The sequence below is a fragment of the Poecilia mexicana genome, unplaced genomic scaffold (genome assembly GCF_051168715.1).
Source record: "Poecilia mexicana isolate PSO_F unplaced genomic scaffold, ASM5116871v1 scaffold_19, whole genome shotgun sequence".
NCBI lineage: Eukaryota > Metazoa > Chordata > Actinopteri > Cyprinodontiformes > Poeciliidae > Poecilia > Poecilia mexicana.
Window position 1 is genome coordinate 20053509 of NW_028263388.1, and position 23909 is coordinate 20077417.

The 23909-nt window shown below is 38.6% G+C and overlaps 1 protein-coding gene across 2 annotated transcripts in view; it reads left to right on the forward strand.

Moving 5' to 3' along the window:
* Positions 1-23909, forward strand: part of vti1a (vesicle transport through interaction with t-SNAREs 1A) — a 132202-nt gene that overhangs the window by 92249 nt on the left and 16044 nt on the right. The window lies entirely within an intron of this gene.

Here is a 23909-nt window from a genome sequence, read left to right on the forward strand (position 1 = left end):
CGACTCAGTCGCCAGGCAGATCAAAAAGTCAAGGCCCCGGGTGGACCTGCCTTTGAAATGGGAATGGGGTCTAGATATCAGACAGAAAACATAAGCAAGCTCACAGCCACAGAACAGCTCCATATTCATGGCTGGGACTGGCAGTAGCGACGGGCAGGCAGGCAGGATGGACAGAACTTGGGCTCATTCTGTACACTGACGAAGAGATCAGCCCATAGGATGATGCGAGGATGATGCTTACATCCTATGGATGTAAGCATCCTATGGATGCTTACATCCAGTGCTGCTCTGTTACCAAACCATGAACTTACTTTCTCCAGCTTCATTTTCATGTGGCCATTATCCGCTCTTTGATTTTACATACTAGATCAGTTGTAAAAATTCAGTTAAAACATGGAACTAACTGAATACAAACAAGTCACAGATAAACAGAGGAGAGAAGTTCAAATTACCATGTATCTGGGCACATTATATATGCATATATATATATATATATATATATAAATAAAAATTATCAGCCAGGATTTTCACAAGTCATTTTTCCAAATCCAGTAAAGTCCCAAGTCTTTTGCCCCAAGTGAAATCAAGTTTCAAATATCTAATGGCTCAAATTAACAGTCTCTCATTAACTTCCCACAATCGTGCTGCCTATAAGACTGAATTTCTCTAATCAAATAATATATTGTTTATCATAATTTAACACATACAGTTATTTATTTAAGCACATTAATCAAGTAAACAAGCTCTTATGAACTCTAGTTTTATAGTAATGGGTGAAGTATTCCCACAAATTACAAAAATCTACAAATTCTTGAGATCCACTCGCTTATAGATGCCCAATTTAATTGTTCAAACTCCAAATATGCCTTAACGTGCTCCAATGGAAATCATACTATTTACCATAATATAATTTCAGAAGCTAACAACTAGTCTACCCACCACAGGCACCCCTAAGATGACTTTTTTAAAATCTCTTATCTGTAGCAATGAGATTGATTACAACCATTTAAAATGTTGCTCAAATAAAATTCTGCAGCCAAATATTCACATATCGTGTTGAAGTACTGAGATATTCAGTTTATTTTATGTAAGGTTTGTTTGTGAATTACACCTGAACACATCATGGCAGCCTTTTTTTTTTTGTCCCAAGTGTAGCAGATTATTCCTAGTGGATCTTCTCTCTGATCTGCTGTCTGTGTGGCTGCCACAATAATTCCACATACTAAATGTGAACATGTTCACTTTGCTTTGCAATTTGTTCATCCTGGCATCCTTTCCCATTGCATGCACACACCTCTTCCTGCTCCTCCTCACTTTTGGTTTATTCCTTTGGGTCAGTCCCACCTCTGCACTTTCCCCTGTTCCCATCTCAGGAGACATCCTATTCGTGTTTGAGTTTTTAATGTCCAGTCTGCTTTTATTTTGGCAAAGAAGCATAGTATCAAAGTTTGAAGCATGTGTGCTCCCTTGGCACTGCTTAGGTTAACTTTATAGTGCATATCAAGGTGAGCGCAGCTGTTGTCCGATATGCTCAGAGAAACAAGGACAGCATGCTATTAGCTGTTAGAGGTGATTTTGTTGTTTTTTGGTGATCTGAGGACTGAAATTCTTAAAGGGTTTGATCATTATTCTTGCAAAGCTGTTTGTGTTTTCTTTTCTAGTACTTTGCTGTATTTTTTGCTGGTATAGTAAAATAGATTTATGGTGTTTGATAGTAAAGGAGTACAGGTGCAGTGCTGTATATTCAATACAATTGAGAAGTTAATTTTTGCAGCAATTTAATTGAAAAACTGTGACTTGTTTGTAGACTCGTTAGCCACAGAATGATGTATATTAAGCATGTTTCTGTTCATTTTTATTAAAATAGCTTACAGCCAATGAAAACTTGAAATTCAGCTTCTCAGAAAATTATATTACATATGACCAGTTAAAAAAGGGGATTTTTAATCCAAGCTATCGTCTACATAATCATGCGGAAGACTGCTGACATGACAGTTGTCAACAAGCAGTCTCCATGCGGCTGAGCCACTAGCAACTGACTATTCAGAGCAATAGTATTTAGCTGCAGACTGTTAACACCACTGTAAGACTCAAAATCACCCTAGGGCTCCACAGTGTGAAACCCATTCTGGTTTGCAAATACCAGTAACCTATGCACACTGCTAAACTGTGTACAGGCTGATAAACAATAAATAATTTGACAACTTATTAATGTAATTTGTCATAAAAGTTTAGGTCAAGAGTAGGAGAAAGGTTAAGGTTAGGTTTAGTTAACATATTGGAGCATGAAAGTAAAGTATCACATTTGTTTTTGTTGCGGTAACATGATGTGTTTAAACTGTGATAAATGTCCGAGATGCTGCTCACTTCTCCTCTGTCTTGTTTGTTGTAGTCATTGAACAGATTGCCTCTGTCCATAAAGAGCAGGTAAAATTATTTTAATTTGGGGGAAAGAAGGCAAGCAGCACAGTCATACTTTTTTGCTAAATAAAAACAGCCTAATTCATGTAAAAGGAATTACAAACAAAGACACACTTTTCAGCTTGCTGACATTTCATATTTAAATATCCTTTATCGATGGGTTTAACATAGTTTTCAAAAATGTCTCAAAGGAATGTGGCTGAATGCAAATATAAGCTGTGTGGCCTATCAGATAAAAACAAAAACGAACCAATAAATTTAATTTATTTTGAAATACCTGTTCAGGTTTTAAATGTCAGATAAGTGTGCAGTCTGCAGATAGACGATACTTTTTATTATTCCTCTGTGTCTGTGGCCACAGGCTGCTGCTGGGACAATGACAGGGTGCGCCTCAGCCTCATTACTCACTGCTCCAGAGTCAAACAAGCACCACTGCTTACTGTTTCTCTTTCTCACTCTCCTTCCCGCTCCATCGCTGTCTTTTTCTCTCTTTCTACACCTCGCCCATTAGAGAGTGCTGATGGGACGTTTTTTGCAGGAAGAAAAAGATGCACACAAGCCTGAGCTGTAGAGTAAGGGGTTGTTGACAAGGGCAAAGACGTGTTGTTGTTTTATATAAGGCATGCATTTGTCTGTTGAGGCTTGAATTGCTTCACTGACTAGCAAAGCCCCCCTTTCCCTGTACTTATAGTGGGCATCCTTTTTTTTTCCAAGGTTAATTCCAAGTGAGTGCAATGAAATATTGCTTCAAAATTCATCTTTGCAAAAAAAAACAGGATTTAATATGGGTAGCAAACTTTAAATACAGTACAAAATATCTGCTTTACACCTTCTAAGGTAATTGGCATTTCAAGTTAAAGCAAAGCAAGCAGAAACTTTGGGCATATTTTGAGTTAGACTCTTTTATTGGTACAAGTATCTCTCAGCTTGTCCAGGAACTCGTCTTCAAAGCTGAATCTCAGTATTTCAACCCTAAAAAAGAAAAACAGACTTTGTGCCATCACTTCTCCAAATGCTCAGGGGTCATCTCGTCCCGATATAGAGGTGATGGTTCGTTGGACCTCACTAACACCATCCGAACCGATGGAGTTTCTATATTTTTCCCTCCACACTCCTTTAACCCTGACAGACTGTCGTTCTGACGAGATGACTGGAGATCAGTGGCGCTCTCAGCCCTTGAAGTGGCTCCAGGTGTCACTCCAAGGGTACCCGCCCTTTTTGATCTGCCGTCAAGCGCCTGTCGGGCCACGGCACCCTCTGATTTCCCCGTCAGAAGGGAAAGAGGCTTTCCTGTCCAAAAGTTCCACCTCTTACTTTTGAGTGATGGGAGGGGTGAGGAATTGGCAGATGTGGAGCACATCGTCCCCATAATCATTTGTGGAGCTGGGCTTCTTTCCAGTTGTAGATATTGCCTAGCTCGAGTTTAGCAGCTATAGGGAATCCTCTTGACACCTCCACCACCCATGGGAGCATTGTATAGGAATGATCCTGATTTGATATCCCAAGCCCTGACAGTCCGCAGAGCATAAGAAAGCAAAATAAACATCAGATGAAACCAAAACATCCTCAATGATCATGCTGTGGGCCTTGTCTTGAGAACAAAAAGCATCCTCTCAGACATCTTCAGATGCTGTCCAAAGGAGGTCCCTGTTATTACTGAGGTGCTGCACAAACAAAGAGGGAAAGATAAAACAAAATGGAGGAATGGAAGTGTATATCTTCTCAGCGAACATAGATGCTGGTTTCCTTCCTGCCTTTTGTTTTATTATATCCCTTATGTTATCCCCTCCTACTGTGAGCTTCTGTAGAAATTACAGGTGAGCTCTCAGTCTATGGCAGGCCCAGCCTTTCGTCTAGAGGGGAAAAGATAGTGGGTATGAGTGGGGCTGGGGGTGGAGGGGCTGAGAAGGAGAGGAAGAAGAGATTTGTGCTTTTGCAGTAGTGCTGTGTTGTTTGTTGAGCGCACCCTTCCCTTTGTCTGTCTGGCGATAACTTATTCAGCACAGGACCATTCATCCAGGGGTTGAGCGCAGGCGTCCGTCAAGACAGAAAATAATGAGGCGACAGCAGCGCAGAGGATAGCTTTCACCCTCTGCATACCCTCCCCTCGCTCCCCTCCGTCTCCTCCTTCTAGCCTCCCATTATCAGCTGATTTAAATAGGTAATAGGGGGCCTTCTCCAGGACATTTTGAAGCAATTAGAACCTATCACATTGTCTTTTCTTTGACTCCTTTTTCCTCCCAGCATGCCATCATAGATACTTCTGGGCAGGCTTTTGCCACAGCTTCCAGGAATTTTGTGGAATGCCGCTTCATCAATAAAAGCTTGTTTTGTATAAAGAGGAGAAGAAAAGGCTGCTATCGTGTGGTGCATAGTTTTACAATAGTGTCACTCGGACAATTTTCTGTGATGATGTATGTTCCTTTTGTTGTTGTGCTTATGTTAATATATTTAAACCGCATGTATAAAGTCTACACACCCCAGTTGAACTGTCAGGTGGTTGTGATTTAAAAATAAATGCTCAATCAAGCCTCTCAGATCTTAACTGCCATTAATCCAGAAGGGTTCCAGCTTTAACTGCTGTGACTCTTCTGGGAAGGTGTTTTCTAAAGTTTAGGAGGGAGTTTATGGGAAATTTTGACAATTCTTCCAGAAAAATGTACATTCTTATGTTATTTCCTTCTGTTGTGTGTACACCATGACCACTTGAAAACCAAAGCCAAATTCCTTGTTTGTGCGCACAGTTTTGGGCAGTAAATGTGATTCTGAAGTACATTTGTGTGGTCAGACACTGATGTTGGACAAGAAGGTCTGGCTCACATTCTCTGTGTGCTGTGAGGCTGAGGTCAGTCGAGTTCTTCCACACAAAACCTGCTCATCCACATCCTGATGGACTGGAGCTTAAAATTGTCCAAAATGCCTTGGTGTGTGGATGTGTTAAGAGTTCTTCTCAATGGATCCAAAAGTCCAAACCCAGCTCATAAAAAACAGCTCCACACCATAATCTCCTCTCCACCAAACTCTAAACTTAGCACAATGCTGTCAGGCAAGTGCCATATTCCTGGCAACTGGTAAACACAGGGTCATCCATCGGGTTGCCAACCAGAGACATATGATTTCTCACACCAGAGAGTACCTCTTTATTGCTGTAGAATCCTGTGGTGACATGTTTTACAGCCCTAATCTAGCATTCGGCATTGTTCTTGGTGGTGTAAGGCTTGGATGCAACTGCTTGACCAGGGAAACCATTAAATGAATCGCTCTATCCATGCTTGAGTGAATTTGAAGGCCACGTAAAGTTTGGAAGTCTGCATTGGTTGATTGGTAGAAAGTTGGAGACCTCTGCACACTCTGCACTCCACTCTGTGATTTTTATGTTCCCTCCCACTTTGTGGCAGAGTTGCTGTCATTCCCAATCACCCAATTGACTGTGGAACATCTTGTAGCGAAGAGATTTTCTTACTGCAGTTATTGCATAGGTGGGAATCTAACACTGTAACACACTGGAGTTCACGGAGAACAAGCCATTCTTTCACAAATATTTGTAAAAGCAGAGTGTGTGCCTAGATGCTGGATGTTATACATTTGTGGCCAAGGAAATGATGGGACCACCTGAATGAACTGTGAGATGATACTTTTGGCAAAATAGTGTTTATCCTGTAAAAATTCAACAAAAATATAAGAATAGAAAGCTGGTGTTAAGTTTGCTGAGTTTAAAACTGGACCAAAATACAGACAGCAGAACAGGATTATTATTTAATTTATATTTTAATGAAGATAAATGAAAATGTACATAAAATGAAGCTGCAAGATGACGACAAAAACATAGACGTCAATGGAACTAACCGTCCAAATAAACAGGTCATAATATTTCTCAACCCTCCACTGCAAAAGCTGTGCAAATCTAATAAAATCTGAAGATATCTGTCATTTTCAGACCTCCTTAGGTGAAAAATTTCAGTCAAATCTAGTTCTGAACTTTTTGGGCTATTCCATATATTTGGGTTTTTGTTGGTGATTTTAACACATATTGGTGCTAAAAAATAAAATCCTTCTTTATCTTTAGCTTTCTAGTAGTCTCCTAACAAGTTCAGTGTTGGCTATCAGATATTTTACACCGTTCATGATTTCATCCACATTGAAAAAAGTCTAGCTCTAATTTTCTGTCTAAGGATAGAAAACCCCGGGGCGTAATGCCGGTACCACCATATTATACCGTTGGTTTTAAGTTGTTTTGGTGATGAGCAGTGTTTCTTTTTACTTTTTACCGTTAGTGGTGTTGCTCTTCTTATATCTTTCTTTGCTTGAAATATTTAGAAAAGCTCAAATTTTTACTTGTCTTAATATTTTCTTCTAGCTCATCAATCATTTACTGCGCCTCTGTATGTCTGTCTCATCCTCGCTGCCCCCCAGGATGGTGCAATGAAACAAAGGCAGAACATTATTGCAATGTTGTTGATGGCATGAAAGATATTCTTTATCACAACTGGGCAAAACAATAAAACACAATCACAATTTTTTTTCTTTAAGAAAGTTTAAAGGTTTAAAGGGAAAAACATTTGTAGACAACAGGAGCTCCTGTAAAATACTTTAACATCACATTGGTCCCGTTTCCAAGCAAAACACCCTCTAACCTTGAGCGCTTTTATACAAAACACAAAAATGGGATTTATATTGTATTTTTGTGCTTCAATACCAAAGCCTGGGAGGCAAAAGGCCAGGCCCACCCATCCCTTAGTTTGGTTTGGTGATGTTGTGAAGGCATTCCATGATGTCTAAAACACAAGAGGTTTTATTTAACAAATACTGAAGAAAACCACTTTCAACATGTCTTATTTGCCAAAATCCAATCTTCAAATTCAATCTCAATCTTGTTTGAATTCTTTCTATTGTCATATGAAAATTGGAGTGATTCATTCCTGACAGAAGTGTCACCGATTAAGAAAGATACAGCAGAAGGGAGGAATAACCGAATCGAAGAGTGGAGCTTTTGCCTTTTTGTTATTGATTCACATCATCATTGTTGTTTTATTCAGCAGATTTTACTACCCTGTGAAAGAGAAAGATGCCATTCAGTTTTGGCATTTCAAAAGAACCTTTCAAAATGTTAAAGCACGCTTGTTTTCTTCCTTGTTTGTTCAGGGTTTTTTGTGGCTTTTTCTCAGTTGTGAATTAATCTTCAAATAAATGCTAAAATTTTGATCAGTTAATCTAGTAGTGATTGCTGCAAGATTAAATGCCATTAAAAAAAAACTAAAGTAATTCAGATTATGGAAAAAGAGACTCATCCAGTCATGTAGTTTCTTCAGGATTTGAAATAGCAGTTGTTAGTGTGAAAAGGGTAATAGGCCAGTAATACTTTTGTCTAAAAAGATTTACTTTATTTTCATTCTTTGCATTTGGCCCAGACTTGACTTTGTCCCGATAATAATTGAGTAAAAGAGTTTATAGAAAAGAATTATTTTTCTCAGTCTATTATTTGGCCCTTGGTCTGTTATTGGTGAAACTTCATAATAATGTAGATTCTTGAGAACTTTCTTATAAATTCATTCTTTGAGCGTTGAACTCTGTCCTCTCTTTGGCAGTGCTTGTTGATAATAGGACGTAAGGTAAGGCAAGGTAATTTTATTTATATAGCACATTTTCAGCAACAAGGCAATTCAAAATGCTCACAAATATGTTGAATTCATTCTTATTTTAGATAGCAGATTTTTAGATCATGCATGCAAACTTTTCTATATGAAATGGTTTTACGTATTTGTTGCTCTAAACTTTGTCTTTGTCGAATGCTTTTCCGGTTAAATGTTTTTGCACACTTTAGTTCATCACTCTAGTAAGATGACTTTAGAGTTGGTGTTATGGTAGAATTAAGGGTGCAATTAAAGACACACACTCCTTAAAAGATGTTTAAGAGATAAGTTGGAAATTTGAAAATATCACTTGTAACCACAGCTGTATGTGGTACATCAACCTTGTCAAACCGTGCAAAAAGAGTAATATCAAAATAAACAGCAGAAATTGTGCTCAGGTTTTGTTGGTGCTAATCTACCTTTTTTATAAATGTTAAAGCTCTTTTTTGTTTGACCTTGGGACTTAGTTTTAGGCTGATGAAAGGCTCACATACCTTGCCACTTTGAAATTATTATTTTTTCCATATGTCTTAGCTCAAAATTAGAGAAAAGTGACACTAGTTACACCAGTTCTGGTGGCGACAAAAATGGCGCAAGTACCAGCATTGGTTTAACATTGTAGCCAGTTTAATAAAAAAAATAAAATTTTTAACCCGTGTAAACTTTGAGAGCACATTTTAATTTAGTTTTATTCATTGTCACTTGACTAAGATGTTGTCTAGATTTTGTCACATTTTAGCCACCTGTAGTGTTTTTAGTTTTAAATCTATTTTTTGTTAATCTTACTGCATTTTTAGTCATCCTCCTCAAACATTTTTGCCTCATTTCAGTCATTTTGATTAATAATTCTAATCATACTCTATTACTTTACATTTTAGCTCCTTTTTATTCAGAAAATATCATCAAAATCTGAGGAAAACAATTCAGCAACCGAATTTATTTTTGATTTATTGAGATAAACCTTAATATGCCCATTCCACTCTAAAATTGGAAATATGTGAATATTTTCAATAAGTTGTATAATCTACAGGTAATTCCAACCTAAATGGAACAATTTTTCCGCTTTGTTTAAGCATCTCTAATTTAAACGTCACACTTTAAAATTAGCAACGTTTCTCATTCCAAACGGTTGACGATAAAAGTTAGCATAACTTTTTAGGAGTTAATAGACACAAAGCAAGTGGATAGCTTGATCTATACCATTCTATCAAAGTGTCTTTGTTGGCAAAAATGGCTAAGAAATTTGTTAAAGTCAAGTGCATTGCATACTGAAGCTGTTGGCCTGGCTTGGGCTTTTGGGCTTTTGGGGAGTGTACCAGCATTGCACTGCTGGTAATGACAGGTTCCATGTTGCCCGTGGCTTGTGGCCCATTGCTCTGTTTGTTTGGAGAGTGGTGCTCGGCCGTGAAGTGCTTGCCCAGCTGGCAGAGACTCCGTGCCCCATTGGCCCCAACGGCTGGCTTCTTTTTGGACCACACCAGCCAGGCAGACTGGCATTCAGGAGGCTGTGGGGGGAAAGACACAGAGAAGGGAGGGTGTGACTGAGGGATGGGAGCAGTTGGCTGTGCACCTTGGTGCTAGATCGGGCCCGCTGCCAGCTCTAGAGAAGATATCCTTGCTCACACCACAATCTTCGCGTCTCTTTGGCGACAGGGATCACAGTTTGCACCTAAAGGGTCAACATCATCCCATTGTGACCTGCCTCAGCGTGAAGATCCATGCTCACAGCACAGCTCTGAAAACTCTTTATAGGCCTTTTTTTATTATTTGTATTCATTTGTGAGCTAGCAATATTACTGTGACTGGTAAAAATTTTCCAAACCACATTAACATCTATTTGTTCTTATTTGCTTGTAAAATCAAATAGTAAGGTTATTTAAAAAACAAGGCATATGACAAAAGTTATTTTAAAAGAAGTAATTAAAATTTCTAGAAATGTAGAAAAAAAATAGTTTTTGGGATCCCATATACTGTTTATGACATTGGTAATTTCACTTAAATTACCTAGATCAAATCACATAACCTATTGATTACATAATTCTTGACTATTATAGTTTTTGTAGTTTTGTGTGATTTTTGAAAGAAATCTCATGCCCCTGCTGTTATGAATCGATCCTAACCCCAACTTTTGGAACCGGTGTAATACGGTGTCTTCCATCAGCGATACAATAGAACCTAAAGATGGCTATGGATGAAAGATGTCCTCACAGTTTCAGAGATTTAGAGAACTTTTGCAAGCCAGACAAAGCAAATGTTTGATTAAAATAGGGGCCTGCTACAAGACTCCTTACAACCCCAGACAACTTTGCAATAAGTGATATCTTTATCTTTAAGCTAATCTGGATACAAATTGCTACAGATGTCAGATAGCTGCCCCATTCTTGCCTGTTAGATGCAGGCAACACAAGAAAAATATCCAGTTCTCCCTAAAATAACATTGGATTCTGAAATGTAGAGCAGCTCAGCATTCAGAGCCATCTTGTTTGTTTTCTAAGCGTTTGCTGGGTCCCTTGCATACATCCTGTTAGCCATTGTGTAAACCATAACCCCCCTTACCCCACATTCTGATGGCGCCATGGCTAACATTGCTTCACTGTTACAGGGAAGTTGTGAGGACACTGAAGTCTTGGCCTTGCATCCTAGTGTCATTTTCCCAGCCTGTTTGTGGAGCCCGCCAAATACCCTCATTCTCCTCAGCTGACCTGACTGCATCATGGAGTATCACACACATGTGAGGAGCTTGATATTCCAGCCAGCAGCAAATGTTTTCCTGCTGTTTCTGCTGTATTTGTCCTCTGTCCTGGCTCGTGTTTAGGCTCTGTTGTGTGGTTGTTTTTCCCTGAGCCTCTAGGCCAGGACTCTCATTTTGTTTAACAAGACGTTGACGTACACTCATCCCATCTAAAAGTTCCCTCGTGGTGGAGCATTTAAAAAACAGACTAGACATAAACCATTTCTAAACACTGGTTTCATTTTACTGATCTTTAATTACATCGTAGCAACCGAGGTACAGAATTGAAGCAAAGCACCATGTTATCAAAGCATATAATAGCGAGGGATACCACAGCTGAAAGCCAGCGGGTTTGGAAAAGAAAAAATATCATACATAAAAAATACTTAAGAAATGTTAAGGTGTTAAGAGCTTGAAGATTTCTCAGACTGTCTTTGTGATTTTTTGTCATTTTGTTTTAAAAGTTTATGATTATAGCTTTGTAATTAAAAAAAAAAAAAAACAAACAAGCCACTGTTCATTCACTTGCTTTCATAAAGTCCTGCATACAACCCTGAGGAAAAAAAAAATTACCCCCCTTTCAGATTTTCTTTTCATAAACACCATATAAACGCAATGTGAAAACATAGCTGCCCTAATAACTAAACCACAAGCCCACAAGTATTAACTTTAAGTGTCTTTCTCACCACTGTGAAGGAATTTTGCCTCCTTATTACTTCTATGAACTTTTTTGTTGTGCCACATTGAATCATTTTCAATCATTACTCCGTTTATGCAACATATAAATTGCGTTTAAGTCCAGTCTTAAGTCGCACTTTTAATCTGCATTACCCAAGAATGCTTAACTGATTTCCTGACTGTGTTCATAGGAATTTTCTGGTAAATATTCTGTCAAAATTAATTTCCCTCTCAATGACTCTGACTAGTTCAGTGCTACTGCCATGTTTGCCTTTAGGGGTCTTGTTTCTTTTCTGAAAAACTGTGCTAGTTTTGATGTAACTGGACAAATAACTTGTCATCAGTTCAGTTGATTACAATGACATTATAATTATCTGAGATTTGCATAGGCAAATCTCAGATAGGCCTATGCGGGGGGGTTTTGGTCAGTACACCTTTGAACTCTCCCATGAATGCTGTTCTTTCCCAGTCTGTTTCATTTGGTTGAATGTTTCCCTCTGACCTTAACTAGACGGAAAGATACAGTGCTTTAGTTGTTCTGGATTATTTTGTGACCTGCTAGATGAGTTGTTTGGCACCCTCGGAGTAATTTTGGTTGGTCAGCTGCTCTTGGCAGGGTTCAATTCATGTTTTATGTCTTCCACTTTGGTTTGCAGTGTCCCAAAGCCCTAGAAATAGCTTTAAGTTCCTGTCTAGACTAATATATATATATATATATATATATATATATATATAATGTTGTCAGCCAGGTTATGTTTAAGGGATTTCTTAATTGTACAGGTATCAGGCCTGGGTGTGGCTAGTGAAATTGAATGCATCTTTCTAGAAAATGCAGTAATCACAGTTGATTCACAATTTAACAAGGGGGTACAATTACCTTTTCACATAAGTACACTAAGGTGGTTTGGATAGATTTCCCCCCTTAATAAATGCAATCACTATTTGAAAAAGTGCTTTTAAGTACAGCATTCAATTTGGATCATCTTTATGTGATGTTAAAAACTGTTTGATCAAAAACATTGGAGAAAAAATATTGAATCTCGAATCACTATTGTGACACTAATTTAACAATCTTATTTACTTTACACCTTTCTTTAATTTCTTTTTCTCCCCATGTAACTCCATTGCTCACATTTTTAGTTTATCTTCCAGTGGCAACCCACAGCCAAATAATTGTAGGTATACAAACCACGGGGTTGCATTCCCGTTACACAGACTCTCGGTGTGTTACGATGTCATGAAGAGTGTCATTGTAGCCCAGAGCGATGGACAAGCCTTCGTCCAGCTCTGTGACAAAGGCCTCTGTGAGGTCGTGACCAAGGCCAAGACTATCAGTGCTATTAGTCTAGCGGGGAAACACTATAACAACGGACCCTGTCAAATAATGGTGTCAGCAGTGGGATTGTGCAGCTTCATTTGTGTAAGGAATGTCCCTGTTTTAATGGTGACTTGTCGCTGTCTATAGACTCAGTAGGTCAGATGCTGCCATGTTTCTCTCTGCCTATTGTGCTTTTGAATTGATTTTACCATCTATAAGCTGTACAAGGATTTAAGATTTTTACTTTCTATAAACTTTCCAAAGTCATAAAGGTCAGTTATGAGGGATAGATAGCCTAAAGACATAGGTGTGGGTGAAGACATGGTGGCTTTTTCCCCTTCCACTGACAGTTTGTGCTTTACTTTCTTTCTTTTTTCTCTTTTTGCCTTATCAGAAACTGTATTCTTGAGTTTATGGTTTAGGTCAAGTTCTGGCATCAACATTAAGCATTTCACATAAATCCTATTGTTAGTGCACACATTACTAAAAAGCTCTCAAAAATGTATAAGTTGTTTATATAAGTTGTTCTTATTGGATTGTTTCTGATTCCGATAACAGTTTTAAAAACCTAAAATAAGATTTTTTTTTGTTCCAAGTATAACAATTATTATAATATATATTTAATAACACAAAATATTTGAATCTATATAAGAGAAATGGCAAAAGGTTTGTTCACATAATATGTTTCCACTCGGAAGGCTTATAAATTTAGACGTGAATTTTGATATTTGCGTACCATTTTCCACTGCCGTGACGTTTCCACCCTTCCTTCTCCTGACTTACTGGATAAAATGGTTTCTTTGGCTTCTATCTGCTCCTGTGGTCAGAGTATTGCTTCCCCCTCTCTTTGCTACTCCACATCTTTCTCCCTCTTCGAACAGTAAATGTTAAGATCCAGGAGTGGATCAATGGCTCTTATCCTTTGATGTGCTGAGACGCATTACGAGAGGTGAGTTCTAATTGGAGCAGAGAGTTAAGGATCGATGTTGGCTGTAATTGCCTGACACAGGGATGGGTGTGAGACTTTATTATCATTAATATTTAGACATAATGTGGGTGGACTCGGCCCAGGCTAAATGTACAACAACCGTACAAACCTTTTATCTCTGGAGGTAAGCAGATCGATGAGAGTTTGTTGAGGAGTGGTCACACAAGAAGAGATGGTGGAAGTGGCTGGCTGGATGCACAAGTTAAGAAGAAGATTTTTCTTCAATTTTAGCCTTTTACGATTCAAAAGGCTGCAGTAGATCTTAACGAGAACATAAATGAGCACAGAAGGTTAAGTTTGGTTAATAATTAAGGTTATTTGTTTTACAATTTCAAAATAGAAACATATTTTAGCGTTCACCCTGCCTTTGCCCTTTTAATTTACTATCATTGATTTAAACATAGGTTGGTCAAGGTTCCTTCTCATTCAGAGGTCCTGAACAGTTTACCATCAACATTAACATTAATATCTTAGAGTTTTTAATTCCCAGGTGAAACAATACAAAAACAAGTAGTGAATTCTCATTAATACAGACTTATTTAGAGGTGGAGAAGTAGTTTTGTCTAATATGCATTTTCATCTTTTTTTGTCTATAGTCATAAAAATTCACCATATATGTTTGTGTGTCTGTGCGTGTGACAGGAATCTTTAATTTTAATTTAGGTGTCTTACAACCCTAGCCAAGGACTAGGTTTGTAAATTAGCCAGTATGTACAAAACAATAGTTGCTCTGTTTTTACATGTAACACTCTTTAATGTGCTGTCCTTGGAAAAAACAAAGAAATACTTGTGTTTACCTTTTTGACAAGGTCTATTGTTTGGGAATTGTAACCAAATATGATGTAGGAGGAGTCCTTAAGGGAGTCCGGGTGCTACCTTGGTGTCACCAAACACAAGTCAATGTAACCTAATATTTCTGGATAAAGGAGAGCGATGAGACTGATGGAACTTTCCCCGTCTAACAGCATGACCAGAGGGAGCAGAGAAGATCCCCACAGAGGAGGCTGAGGGCACACTGAAACTGTGATGCTGTTATGTGTCCTCCCAGTGCTGTCTCTGCCTCTGTTTTTGTCTGAAAATGGTTCCCCAAGGACTGATACCTTAATCATTGTACTTAGCAGACAAAGATGGGTAACAGGTTGCACAAAAACAGGTGTGTTAGCTTTCACGTGTCTGATATTGGACAGGCTAGCGGGAATCCCTCCAGGAACCAGGTCATTGGGATCGTTGATCCTCCAATGAGAATGAAATTTGAAGTAGCTGTCATAATTTTTACATCATATTTTAGTGTGCTTTCATTAATCTAAGATCTAGGAGTGGGGTTTTCCACCAAAGCTCTAGTGCTTAACCTGGGCTGCGCTAGAGCAATTTCTTTACTGGTTTGTATCAAATTACCAGCTTGGTTTTCCACAGCCAGCGTGGAGCCACATCATTCATCGCCAAAACATTTCTTCTTGTAAATGTTTAACACACTCTGTCGCATACAGTGAAAAAATACAAATTATCCACCGCTGCATTGAATTTTCTTGTGTTAACACATGTTCATCTGGTCACTGAAAGGGTTTATGGGTTACCAAATGAGTAACCAAATACCCAAAATGCAAACAATACTCAACAAAAAAAAACAACATTACACTATGCTCCTTTAGACCGCCAATAACTGTTTCTTGAATGAAAGTTCCTATTTTTTATTCACATATTTACCAACTCAGAAGTGACACCAAGTGGCTACACAAGTAATGCAACAAACCCACATAAAACATAAACACAAAATATAAAAAAATAAATAAATATAGCTCCTACATCTCCAACATGTAGATCACTCTGTGGAGTTCAAAACAACTTTTAAAGCAAGATTTATCAACACTACTAACTCAGTTAATATAACAAAAAGTACAGATTTTAGAAACTGGGTTATTAATGGTCTTTCACGTGGAAAATAAGCTGTCAGTGCATTAACACACTTAAATTACATGATAATAAAATAAATATTGGGAATATACGAGACGGTGAACTTGTGTTATTACCACAACTGACAGTTGTGTTGGCCTTTTTTGTCAAAATTAGGCTGTTCAAAAGCGAAATTAACCCACATGGCCTGGCCTTCCAGCTCCTAGGTTGTTGTTTTTTATGGCTCAACAAAGACTTGGTGCTGAAATAGCACCAATTTAAGTGTACCAGAGTTGGTACTTGCACCAGTGGAAAAACAGATAACTAGTGCCTGGCAAACATTCACACCACTTTAGCTCTGGAATTGGTTTGGAGTAGAAAACTGCTAGAAAAGAGCAGAAAACTGACATTAACAAATCAGGGAAATTACCATCTAACTATTCACAGATTAACCCCAGATTGGTTTGTCAGTTTTTCCCACTGGCACCTGGATAGTTGACATTTGAGTTCTTGCATCTATTTATTATAAATATTGTTTACCAAGGCCAACATTTATCTTATATGATTTTTTATGGTGTTAGTTACTACAGTAGACTCCCACCTATTCGCAGTTCAATATTCACGGATTCACCTGTTCACAGATGTTTATATGGAATATGACTCCAAATTATTTAGAAAAAATAGCCCATTCAAGGATTTTTTCGTAGCACATGTCTAAAATATTTTAAATATGCTTGGGAAGCTGAGACATGTAGGTGCAATGCTAGTAGCCAATCCAGGATCAATTAATGATCCTGGATCATTAATTTATTGGCTGTTACCCTCCTGAACGGAGATAAGAAAAACTGTAGATATTAGCTCCTGCTGTAGTAATAATGCATATTGAGGCATCGTTGTTGGTTTAACTGTTAAGAGAGTTGTGAGTATTTTTATAGGTCTTAGACATGGTTGTGGAGTCCATCTATTTATTGGTACCTGTACTATTTAATCTCAGTCCATTTTGAAAGAAAGTGTATTGGGACAGACTTTGTTCTAGTATCCAGCCCCTTTTGACTCCAATTCATACTGCACCTCAAGGCCCATTCTCACGTTCAGTCTGTGATCAAGCAGACAGATGCTGATTATACTGGGTAGATAGTAAATTTTACAACTCCTGCTCCCATCTCTCGCAAGGCATCCCCTCATTTGTGTTGCCAGGGTTTTGTGACCAACAGTGGCTCTTTTTCTCTCGGGTCATGTCTTTCTCTCTTTCCATTCCTGTCCTGTCTACATCACTGACAGTACAGTACATTCCACAGACACTAGAGCCATTGTGGGAAAGTTTGAGGTTGTGCAACAAATGGCCCATTATGCAACATTTTGATCATTTTACAAGCTTTAGCTGAGTTGACTCAAAGATATTTGTATTTCTGATTAGGTTCAAATGTGAATCTCAATTTGAATAGCAATAAAGAGATATTGCATTTTACTTCTGTTAATTTTGATGGCTTTCAGCTAATGAAACCTCAAATTTCAGTTTCTCAGAAAATTATAACATTACATATGACCATTAATGATTGAGAAAAGTATTCAAATACAGAAATGTTTTGGCTGTGACCCTTTTTGATCATATTTTAATATTTTGAGATGCATTTGTATTCAGTTACTAATGAAAAGAAAACAGGTTTCTTTGTAGAATTCAGCCATAATGAACTCCTAATAATTTTATCATTAACATATCCTTTTTGCCATTACAATGTTTTCTTCTTTAAATTTGTGCATTTTTAAAGTCCTTGTTTAGCCTCTTGTGAAACCTTTTCCTTTGTCATAAACACTGAAGTTGACTCAGTTAAAAGTATGCTGTCTTGTGAGTGTTTGTGCATTAGTCCTTATTTTGGCTGTGGAAGTTGTCTCATGCCTGAGTCTGCGTGGATGAGGGAATGAGATAGGAATGAGATGAAGAGGAGCTTTCACAGTCAGAGGCGTCCCCATCTGTTCGCCTGAGCCTAATTGTTCCTGCATGCGAAGACATGGAGAGAAAAAGGAGGAGGAAGGCAACTGTACTCATCCCCCTGTCCCAGAGTTATTTCTGTAACATTAAAAGACTGCCACCAGCATGCTCAAGATTATTGCCATGTAAATAGTGGCACTTGGCTCGATTCCCCACTAATGAATGTCATTTACTCTTTTAAACGAGGATTAATTATCGACAGAGGACCCTTCTCTCCTCCCACAGGGTACATGTCGCAATTAGCTGCCAAAGGATGACTGCTAACATTTCTGTTTTTAAATGCATCTATATGTAGGCATATGCTTCTGTGACGAAAACCCTTCCAATTAACTGTCTGTGTAATTCTGAGCTAAATCTGAGAGACGGGAGAAAAAGGAGCTGATGTAAGAATAATACCTTTACCTAAACTGGAGCATGCAGGCCTTGTGTTCAATGTTGTTGCTGGACATTGTTGTGAAAGTAAGGGAAGAGAGAAAGTCGTACTACTTTGGAGTTAGCCTCCCGGTTGCAAAATAAGGCAGAAAAAACAAACACAAGCCTCAAATTAGATTTCCCAAAACATAGCATTCCCTCTCATTTTACACACCACTGTGGCCTGCAGACAAGAATAGAATAACCAGTGAAATCCGCCTCAGGAACCGACTGGCACAATCACAAGAACACTTGACAAGGAAGGGATCTCTTCATCTATTATTACTAAACTTCATAACTTCTTTAAAAATCAAGCTAGATTTTTTATTTTTTTTTTAGCTTTTTTTTTGTACCTCCACTGTCAGATCTGCCTCTCTTTGCTTTCTTTTTTTTTTTCTGTCGCAGAAGCTCTCCTTCCCATTTTGTGAGCGGCTTGCTCTGATTCCTGCATCGGAGGGTTATTTCTGCTCCCAGTGGGAGTGTTTCAAGTTTTAACCTTTTTCATGAGCTGAGTTTAGTGAAACACAAGACCAAAGATTCACCAATGAGAGATTTTGTGGTCAATTTTCAGTCACCGTTTCGTGAAGCTCTGATTCTCAGATACTAATTTTAGCTGATTTCTCTTAAAGCTCCCCTAAGCAACTTTTACAAATTTCTATTTTTGACATATTTGTTAAAATTGTCACCATCTCATGACTGTAATACAAGACAGATACTCTCAGAAAAGATCAAGCTCCTCCCTGAGCTACTATTGCTGCCTGAAGAAATAGCTGTCGTCGGTTGTCATGCTAACTAGTCTAAGCATTCATCGCAGCATCTGTTGTGGTGAACCATCTGTAGCATATCAGAGAGAAAGGGGGAGATTGTGAGCAGCATGTACACAAAGATGATTGACAGCACTAAGGCCCTCCTCCTGCCTGTGATTGGTTGCTTCTGATAGAGCAGTCTGAATGACAGCAGGTCCATGTCTCATACCAAACTGTCACGACATAGTTATAGTTTTAACAAATATGTAAAAAAAAAAAAAAAAAAAAAAGGAAAAAAATTAATAAAAGTTACATACTTCTGCTATGAAGTGCTAGAAATACTGATATTGATAACTGGTAACTTTGAAAGAAGACAGAGTCTGGAACTAGTTGCAGTTACCATGATCGTGTCCTGTTGTATTTTCCCTACTTCCTCTTTGTTTTATGACCTGATCTGGTCGCTTCTCACTGGTTCGCCTGCCCTAAATCTCCCCCATCAAGCTTGGAAACAAACACAGACACGGTCAAGAGATGTTTGTGTTTGAGTTTCCTGAGTGCATCAGTGTGACAGCCATTAAATGAAGCATACTACATGTGTGTATAAACTTTTAAAGGGAGATGGACTTCTGATTTACACACATTCGCTTAACTGCTGACGTTACTCCCAGAGCAGCAGGTAAACAGCAGAGAAGCCTCATGTTTTCACTGCGAAGAAAACAGTCCTAAATAACGTTAAAAACTAAAACCTTCCGACGTCAACACTCTTGTACCTATTTTCACTTCTTCTCCTTACTTTTCCTTGTATCTTTCTGTCAGTGTCAGGGTGAGGGGCATGCTCCAGGCTGTTGCAGGTTTAGCAGATTCTGAGGAGCACAGGAATAATTTGAGATCCGCTCTGTTTCATCATCCTCTGCTGTCAGAAGTTTGTTTCTGAAGCAGGAGCCTGAACATTTGCTTCCTTGGATGATCTGTCACAAGTGGCACTTTGTTGTGCAGTTGTATTTGTCTTTGGCAGGTTTTACACAGTAAATATGAACAGAAATACACAGCGATACAATGTGCAAAGTCTTGTTTCTTGTTTCTCAGAACTTGTTTTATTGTTGCGTTTGATTTTGGTTTTGGGTTTTTTGGGGGGAATTTGTTGTTATACAGTAGCCCCGAAATTAAATCCTTTCGTACTACTTATATACATTTTTTTCACTCTCCCCACTTATAGAGATTCCTTGTAAAGATGAATGAAGACGCCTCAATTAAATTAAGTTGCAGTATTTTATAGTAATAATGCTCTCATACAGACGTTTCTTAAAAGATCATCTTTAACAATCAAAAAAATCACTGAACTCGTCCATATCTGCAGTCAGAGCAATAAGAGAGACATTTAAAAGAGCCGACTGTGCCAAGCAAGTCCATCTTACCTCCAGGCACAGTTAGGAAGACAGTAAGGCAGCAAAAACACTTCCCAAAGCTTACAGTTGGAGAACTGTAGCAAAAATTGATCTTGTGGTTCCCATGTTGCCATAACAACCATTAGATGGTAAATCTAAACGGTTGAAGCCCAAACTCCAGGTAGGTTTGGCATGAAATAAAGGCTAAATACATGGCAAAGCAGCTTTCGCCTAATGGGAAGTGAGATGGAAGACCGTGGGAACCGTGTTTACATGCAAAGTATAGTACAGCCTTTAGAATGTGGGATGTGTCGAATGGAAAAATGTCTTGGAAAAAATGAAAAATAGATTCTCCTTGACTCTCTCAGGAGTATAACAAACATCTGCAATAATTACTGCTGAGTTACATGTATGTGTGGTACCAAAACTGCGACTTTCTCTGCCACATTTTTTTCCTTCCACTCAACTTTCCATTAATATGCATAGATAAAACATTCTCTGATATGTATACGCATATACATAAATGTAATTATAATTAACACGTTTTGTGTAAGTTTAAACTACATGAACAGGGTTTGTTTCCCGTGTTGTGCCTTTATAGTTCAGAGGGGAACCTGAGGAAGTGGATATGAAGTAGTAATAAAACGTTTTAAAGTGCCCATGTGAGGAAGGTGTAAGTGAATAAACAGATAAACAACCAGCAGCCTTTGCAGATCGACTCCCTCTGGCTGCGGGCCAGACAGGTACTACCTCCGGCATAGTTTTGGAAAGGGCCACAGCAAGCAAAGGCTGCCTCAGAAGTCAGACAGTCTGCACATTTTTGCTGCTGATGGCATACCAGGGGCGCCATTTTCCTCCTTGAGACAGACAAGCCAGAGGATCTGATTGGCCTTCCGCCAATATGCACTCACAAAGGCTCCTTTGACAGCAGGTCAGCCGGTTAACCAAGCAGTAGGCAGAGGGAGACAGCTGGAGAAAAAAAAAAAAACACTTCTGTACGTTTTTGCTGCATGATTAAAGAGTCCTACACATTTTAAAAGGTGCATCATATTCTTGTCAAAAATGTTAAAGCAAACATGTACTTTTGCGCTCCTGCAAACTGTGCTGGCCTCACATCCCGAGACATAGGTCTGACTGAATGCTGTAGAGCAAACATGACCCGGTGCTTGTACGTTTTCAGTCTGGCCTTGCATCTGTGTTGGCCTGTGTAGACCTCCATGCTGCCAGAAGAATACCATAAGTATGTAAAATAAACATATCCTATAGCTGTCAAGAATCGTTCATATTTTCCTCCTCACTGATACAGTTCAAGTATCTGTGGTGGAGGTAAAACTTTTGTATTCTGTTGCAATAGTTTTTTGTTTTTTTTTGTAGATTTAGAGTAACTTCCTAATGTCAAAATTTAAGAATGTGGCTGTAGGTACAATTTACATAACACAAGCGAGATAGCTAAAACCAGAATCAAGCGCATGTAATTTTGTGTCTGCTTTTTAACATTGATAAAATAAAAATGCGCAGTGATTAGTTCATCCCTGTTATAATATTGATGCAGCCTTGCAGCATTGTATTTTTATCGTAAAGCTGTGTAGGTGCTGACACGGTGCCGTTAAATAGCTGTTGATGTCCTCCTGTCGGTTCCTGCGCTCATTATCTCTCCAGTCCAGACCTTGCTTCCCCGCTTTCTCCTGCCGCACATCTCCTCCCCTGCGAATCGGCCGCTTTGCATACGACTGATGTTTAAATGCTGCATTGTTAACTGACGTGGGGCAGCCCTTTGCTGACCCGGGAGGTATTTGCTCGTTTGATCATGGGGCAGCAGTTTTAATGTATCGAAGCAGCTCCGCTCCGTAAAGCCCCCCGGTGTAGGGAAGAGGCAGTGGGCCAACATGGACGAGGGATCCACTGGTTGTAGGCCTGCAAGTGTAGAAAGAAGGTGATTATAAAAATATCTGTTGGTCAGCAAGGCCAAAGGGGAGGGTGCTGACCCTGCGTTTCCACTTATGCAGCTATGGTGGGTGTTGGTATTTCAGGGGGTTGTTGCGAGGGTTGTGGAAGAGATGGAGAATAAGACTCTATTGATGAGCAGATTAAATATTCCCGTCATTGTCTGTGTGCAAAGGGTTTTAGTTCTACAGATCTCTGAGTATTTGCATCATTATTTGTTATGGTTTTTGTTCTGTTCAGCACCGATAATGTCCAGTTTCAATGAATACAGTAATAAAACGCACAATCCTGTTACATGTTTTGCCTTTAAAATAAGCTGATAAACACTTTTTTTTCTGCCTTTAAGATCATAAAGAACTGAAAACCTCAGTGTCAGTGAAAATATTTCTCTTTTTACCTTTTTGTCTCTGGATAGAATAATCCCAGTTCGCCAACTGACAGTCCAACAAAAGTGTTGAGAAAGAGAAAAAGCAATGACACACTGTACAGGTTTGTGCTTACACCGAGGGACCTATGTATCAAACCCCTGTTTGCACTCAAGGTAACCAGACTCTGGCCCCTTAAAAGAAAATATTGAACCCCCACACACATCTTTATTGCCTTTTCTTACCCTTTTGTCCTCTTTTCCTTTTCTGTTTGGTTTGTTTTGTTGTTCTTTCTTTATGGAAACTCTGGCAGTGACCATAGATATGAGTTGGGGGGAAGGGGGGGAACCTGCAAGAAAACTGGCTTCGCTCAGCTAGATCATTAATATTTGATGGATTGGTCCCCCGTGAATTTCCCATAGCATTCCATACTGAGCTTATGATGTGCATGAGACTGCAGAGAGTTTATTTGACTGGAAGCCCAGCTCGCAGTCAGGTTCAGGAACATAGTAATCACATGGACCATTGGCTAGCAAGTAAGCTATTTTAACAATTATGTCTAGTTTGTGTAATTTTGTGTGATCAGTGTCAATGTTGTGCACTTTTACACTCTTGAGGAACAAGTTTTAAGTCCAGCTGTCACATTAACATGACAAAACTATTGTGCAAAAAGTTACTTTTTGGTGAATGTAGCTATATTTTTTGTAATCATGGATCCTGGTCATGGCAGTTTTGGCCATTCATCATCCATCAAAGCTATTTTTGAGTTATTAGCGCGCCAGAATCTGTTATATTTCTGAACAGCTGACAGTCCCAAATAGGAATCAGATAGAATAAAATGATTTTTATTTGTCCATTAATGGGAAAATTCAGTCTCTCAGCAAGTTAGCAAGTTACAGGTCTACAACATTTTCAGGAAAAAAACCTTAGTCAGTTTTATGAAAACTTTTATCATTTTTATAACTATTTACCTCCATATTTCCTCAAAAAACTGAGAGGAAAAATAGATCTGCAGTGGTTTATGAAGGTTATAAAATGGTTTGCTTATGAAAATGGAAAAAATGACAAGGTACTGGTATCCAAATTGATGAAGGAGTAGATTGGTTCCTTCTCATGTTTTGTCTACATATTCACTGTATTGTATTTTAATCAGGGCTGAATATGCAATCCACTGAAATGACTGTTGAGATTTCTGTATGACTTGTGAAATATATAAAATACTTGAAAATACATGTTTATAATTTTTAAATTTGGATTGACTGCAAGTATATACACCAGAGCAAATGCATTTTTTTTCTTTTTAACAACATTTCCCAATACAGAAACTAAGCTAGATTAATGATTGGGCAATAAAACTCATTAGATGCTTGGCTTTACTTAAGCAACACTATCAAACCTTTTTGCAGCTCTCA